Here is a 4,945-nt window from a genome sequence, read left to right as displayed (position 1 = left end):
GGGGGGGCTGGGGGGAGTCAGCATGGGGGCAGCAGGGGTCGTCCCCCATCCTGACAGCATCCGCTGAATCAGGGCTTTTTTTTTCCCAAGTGCCAGAAGCTGGGGCAGGCAGGGCAGCCATTGCCAGGCTGGCGGGGATGGCCTGGTTGATTCAGAGATTCAGCTGAATCTTCAAATCAGATTTGGCCAAACTGATTCAGGAAAGTGATTTGACTCGCCAAATCAAATCACTTTCCCCCAAATCGGCCAAATCCGAAGTGAATGCTAGCCGCTTTGCACAGGCCTAATATACTCTCCTTCTCTTCTGCTGCTACCCTTCAATACAAAATATGAGAGATAAGAACCTAGAGTCTTTATTGTGACCAAGTTAAAACAATCCAGTCTATGGATGAGTTTTATGATTTCACATTCAAGTTGGCTTTTAGGGTTTATTTGTTTATGGACAGCTACTCTGAAATCAGTGATAGAAGGTCCTGGGAGGTTAAAGAAAATTTAAAGAGAAAAAAGAAGGTATTACATCTGTATGTTTCACCATCAATGTAATATACTGCACTTTATCCTCAGAAAGATAATATAACATAAGTGAACATCTTTGAAACTGCATTTTTTTTTTCTGTTGGTTGGTTTGTTCTTAAAATTTTCTGCTCCAGCATGTCATCATAATGACTTTGATATCTAGTTGCATTGCCAAAGTATTTCCCAAACATCAAAGATTATATATTTTGTTTCGTGTATCCACAGGGACACCCATCAATGTCACAGGATATTCTCCAGTAATACTGATTTTTAAGGCTTTGTTCAGCATAATTTGTCATTTATCATAATTACTGAGAAATATATTTAAATGCTATAGTTACAGGGGTAGCGAGGTAAAATTGTAATCTGAAGTAAGCATAGGCCCCTGGAGAAACAATAATGTGATAGATATTTAAACAGCCACTGTATTACAGTATATCCTTGCTGCTAAGAACTGCCATGGACCTTGTGTGGTCTTTCACCAAACCTACACTCAAGGCAGCAGGTGTTTCCTCTGGCTTGGAACACTAAAAATGGGATACAACTGCCAAGATGTACATAGAGTCCTTCCTTCAGGATGCATTCCAGGCAGAACATAAACAGCTGTTGTAATACGTTCATTGTAAGTATCCTTTGCTAGTGATAGAAATATTGCTTTCTACCAATAATTTTCCATTGTTTTTGACCTTATATTCCACTAAACAATAGGCAACATTCACGTTTTCCCTTATACTATTTACTCTCTCTTTGCCTTATCACACGACACAATAGTGTTCTCTTTTTTTTCTCCCAATATCCACTTACACTGTCAGCCTCTAAAGGTTCAAGGTCACCATATCCAAACTCCCAAAATTATACAATCTTCAAAACCAATGACCACAATCAACATGAAAAAAATTAGCAAAGGCCTTAAGAGTATCAATAGACAATATGTTTTCTTCAAAACATATTGCTGATGCATAATTCCACAAGCATGGATTGCTTGTCTTCATACATGCTAATTTAATACTCCATAAAATGCAGCGCATACAGCTGTCCAAGAATATTACTACATAGCATTGTAAAAAGCTACAAAAAGCACAAAGATACTGCAATGGACAAACAATAATTTTATATCCAATTATATACTAGGCTTCTTGATTAATTTAAGAAATATACCTCTAGCATCAGTTAGAACAGAGAGAGGATTACAGTGCCATGCATGTGACAGGCCTGGCTTACTTGGGGACCATCTGTCTCTATACATTATCCAAGAATACTTTACTCTATGAAGAAAACATGGGTAAACTAAAAATGACTCTTTCAAGAGTCAGAGATCTTCAACAGAAGTCATTAGGCTGTGGAACAATCTACTATGAATGACTGAGGTATGAACCAGTCCATCAGCCTTTAAAGCAGAATACAAGTTACATCTCTTTGAAAAGAGTGAATCCACTGGTTGGCAGTGGCAGTGATCTCTCACAGTCAAGGATAATCACTCCCATGGGTCAAGTAAAGGGTTGTAAATGAGTCCATTGATCACTACGACCACCAATCTTAGAGCCACAGGCTCTCTGGCAAATGCCACAGGTTGTAGTTAAAGGGAGGGTCAGACCATGGATTTCTTGGTCTTGTTTACTTTACTTCTGTTGCTGTTGTTTTTCTGCCTCCATGGTGAGATGGTTTTCCACAAAAAAAAAAAAGATGTGCCTTTTCTCACAGGGCATCATCATGTAGCCTTGTCCCAGGTTAGTTCTTCCCAATTTTGTCGTGTCAATACCACATTTCTTAATGTTTGCCTTGAGGGTATACTTGAAGTATTTCTGCTGGCCCTGCATGTCCTTTGTCCTTTGCTGAGTTGGGAGTATAGTAGTTGTTTTGGTAAATGTACATTTGGCATGTGCACACAGTGCCTTGTCTACTGCAGCTGATGTTGAATAATCAATGCTTCCATACTGGTGGTGTTCACATCGGTGAGGACACTGGCATTTGTGCAATGATCCTCCCACTTTATGCCAAGAATCTTTTGGAGGTAGCACATGTGATAGTGTTCCAGGCTTTTCAGGTGGTCCCTGTCGGTCACTCGAGCTTCACAGCCACAGGAAAGAGTTGGGATTACCACAGCCTTATATAGTAGAATTTTTTTTTCAAGACCTGATGTTGTGATTGCTAAACATGTGATGATACAGTCTTCCAAAGTCAGAGCTGGTACATCAGATCCTAGACTGGATCTCCTCGTTGATGTTGGCCTTCTTTGAGAGGTGGCTGTTGAGGTATGCAAACTGTTCAACATTCTCCATCTTCTGTCTGTCAATAAAGATTTGCCAGGGGAGTTGATTGGCCTGGAGCAGGCTGGTGAAGCACCTTTATTTTTTCAATGTAAAGGGTCAGTCCCATACACTGGTATGACTGACAGAAGCATTTAAGGGTTGTTTGTAGGTCCTCCTTTGCATGTGCAACAACAACACAATTTTCAGCATACTGAAGATCCACAATGCCAAAGTAAGTTTCATTTTAGCACAGAGATGGGAGAGATTGAAAAGGTTCCTATTCATACTGTACTCTGTACAGGCAGGGAGCGACCCGAGCCCTTTTTCGTGCTGCACGCGGGCTGTGGCCAGCAAAAGATTGTTTACTTACACCGAGATGGCAGTGGTGTAGGCTGGAAAACTTGCTTGAGTTGTGGTTACAGACACAGACAACACGGACGGTCACGTGGAGTTTGCTAGGCTCCACGGAACAGAGCTCCGGATGCTCTGGGTGAGCGTGCCACCAAAATCGGAATCGGAGATACGTCTTATAAATTCTTTCCACTCGAAGACGGGAAAAGGTGGGCAATGGATCAGGCTGCCAAGCTCCTCTGAATCTCACACAGGGTCTCTATTACCCTGCCATGTATCCAGAGTCCCCACGAGATGGATGTGGAGTCCTCTTCGGCTTGGGCGGAAACCGCTCAAGCCTCTTATACGGCTAACAGGCCAATCGTTAGCTGCCACATGGGAATAATTTAGAACTAGCCAATAGCAGGGAACAAATTTGCATACGGGTGGCGGGAACTCTTTTGCACCGTGCATTTCTCTTGCAACTTGAGCAATGCACCCTGCAAAAGAAGCTGCAGAAAGGCGGGAAACTCGTTCCTGCACCAGGGTTTTCCTCTGCAACAGGAAACTCTCCCGTGCAATGAAGCTGCAACTTGTCGGGGATAATTCTGGTGCCGAAGCACACACAAAATCATGCCTTTGGGTCATGACATCCCCCCTTGCTGAAGGCATAACAGAATTATACCTCATATCCATCACTCAGGTCATCAGTAGCTCTGTCAAAGGCTTGTGGAACTAAACGAACATATACAAAATCAGCTAACATAAGAAATTCGTCCTCAAGGGATCGAATCAAATAATAGCCGGCACACACAAATATACACATAATTACATTCATAACAAAAAACTGAACGATCAGGGCTTCAGTGGGCGTCATGGCGAAGTTGCGTGCCAGGCCCTCACTCCTCTCGGTGATGTTGTCCTTCTCGGGGCCTATCTCCACCATGCACTCTGAAGTTCAGATCTGTAAAAGAACTCTCTTAAACAATTATTTCACTAATATTTACAAGACCTATACGGAAACGATCAATTAAACTTGCTGTTACTATTAAACATATAATACAAGTGTAAACATGATTCTAATCTAAACAGCTACTCAACTCAACAAAATCGTCGAGGAGTCATCAAATTCTTCTAGATAACTAAAACCTAACTCGTAGGCTAGTTGCCACTGTCCCGCATCCCCCAAAATCCGAAGCTGTCGTTTATTCAGTCCAGAACGCTGCAAGAGGAATCTGAACATGTATTGTTCCTCTTGCGTTCTCTGATGTAACGCTGGACGTTCGGATTCACGGTGTTTCGCATTTGGAACCTCAGTTGGTCGTTGATATTCCCAATCACTGGACAATTTTGGCTCCATTAGGACACGCAATCTTGGCAACTGGCAAAGAAGACTACTTACAGGATGATCAACCATTGGACTAAGCAGAATCCGCAAAACTATTATGTTTTTTCGCCCATAAACTTCAATACAGCTGTCTAAGCTGTGGATAGTCACTGGAACAGTTCCAGGGTTCCTCAGATGACGGTGAGGCCATGGTCGTATCCGCAGGAGTGGTGCTAATCCCAGTGCACATGCTCTGGGGTTCCAGGCACAACACGAAACTCCAATGATAGCTAGCACAAGCTGTTCTGCACTGATATGCTCCGGCCGTTCTGTATGCCATTCGTGGGCTTTCTGTTCGATCAGTCCTGCTACAAGCGCTGGAATGGGAATAGGCCAGTGAACGTTAATCATCACCATGTCGATATCAGTGACATGTCCTCTACTCCATGAAGCTTGTCTCACTAGGAAGCTTGCTTCCTCTTGATTCAGCAGGTTAGATCCAAGCTCTACGACCAGACGTCCC

The 4,945-nt window shown here is 42.8% G+C and overlaps 1 protein-coding gene across 5 annotated transcripts in view; it reads right to left on the bottom strand.

Annotated features, from left to right (window-relative positions):
• LOC102382687 (macrophage mannose receptor 1-like) overlaps window positions 1-4,945 on the bottom strand; it is a 136,772-nt gene that overhangs the window by 90,779 nt on the left and 41,048 nt on the right. The gene's annotated exons all lie outside the window — the stretch shown is intronic.

The sequence above is a fragment of the Alligator sinensis genome, unplaced genomic scaffold (genome assembly GCF_000455745.1).
Source record: "Alligator sinensis unplaced genomic scaffold, ASM45574v1 scaffold995_1, whole genome shotgun sequence".
Taxonomy (NCBI): domain Eukaryota; kingdom Metazoa; phylum Chordata; order Crocodylia; family Alligatoridae; genus Alligator; species Alligator sinensis.
The sequence above is the reverse complement of the archived record's forward strand: the minus strand, read 5'-3'. Positions and strand labels throughout refer to the sequence as shown.